Genomic DNA, 973 nt, shown 5'->3' with positions numbered 1-973 from the left:
CCCCCCCCCCCCCCCCCCCCCCCAAAAAAAAAAAATTTAACTTGAGGTATGAATGCTTCTAAACAGTAAGGCATACAAAGAACCCTATATCAGATGAGACCAATTCAACTTGTGATGAACAGTCGGTGCATCTCAATCAGACCTGACTGACATGCAACCATTGATCAAGACAAAAAGGAGAGTGAAGAAGTATTTTACCTCACATCCAGACAGAGCCTGGCTGGCTTCTGCCGCATGAAAGAGTGACTCCACGCTAGAGGGATCCAGGTTTGACTTGATAAACCTGCATGTCTCCTGAGGTAGACAGATAAGACAAAATTAGACACAATGGTAAAGACTAATATTGTTTAAAAAGCTGTTGTTATTTTTTTCTTACATCTGCATCCGCAACAAAGATCCCCAACTTGCTAAGTCCAACAACAGAGTAATAAGCAGACTTGAGGTCAGTGAAGGGTTGGCTCAATACAGCCTGAAGCCTGGCCACATCAGTGACGGTCAGATGGTGGGTTGGGTTCAGGGCCTGGGTCTCAAGAACCAGGGACAGGACCAACAGGCTAAACAAACCTTCAAATGGGTACATACACAACGAATACAGTTCATATGATGACACGTACGTATCTTAAGGTAATTACACTTAAGGGATGCGTTTGACTCCTAGGAAAGCATAATATGCATTTTGAGGGTGTGGAAAGAGCTGGGTTGATTGAAATCAATAGGAAATAATAATAACAGTTGAGCTTAACTTGTCCATGACTTTTCCAGGTCTAAAATCACAATATTACAAATTCCCAGCTGAAACCTTGAAGTGTCCTTATTAATCCTTATATAACTTCACAACAGAAGTGAGAGAGAGAGAGAGAGACACACAGAGAGAGAGAGAGAGACACACACACACAGAGAGAGAGAGACAGAGAGAGAGACAGAGACAGAGACAGAGAGAGAGTGAGAGAGACAGAGAGAGAGAGAGAGAGAG

At 43.2% G+C, this 973-nt stretch overlaps 1 protein-coding gene across 1 annotated transcript in view; it reads right to left on the bottom strand.

Moving 5' to 3' along the window:
• LOC107560427 (dolichyl-diphosphooligosaccharide--protein glycosyltransferase subunit 2-like) overlaps positions 1-973 on the bottom strand; it is a 13,287-nt gene that overhangs the window by 9,921 nt on the left and 2,393 nt on the right. The gene's annotated exons all lie outside the window — the stretch shown is intronic.

This window comes from Sinocyclocheilus grahami, unplaced genomic scaffold, assembly GCF_001515645.1.
Source record: "Sinocyclocheilus grahami isolate Dianchi unplaced genomic scaffold, SAMN03320097.WGS_v1.1 scaffold726.1, whole genome shotgun sequence".
Classification (NCBI taxonomy): domain Eukaryota; kingdom Metazoa; phylum Chordata; class Actinopteri; order Cypriniformes; family Cyprinidae; genus Sinocyclocheilus; species Sinocyclocheilus grahami.
The sequence above is the reverse complement of the archived record's forward strand: the minus strand, read 5'-3'. Positions and strand labels throughout refer to the sequence as shown.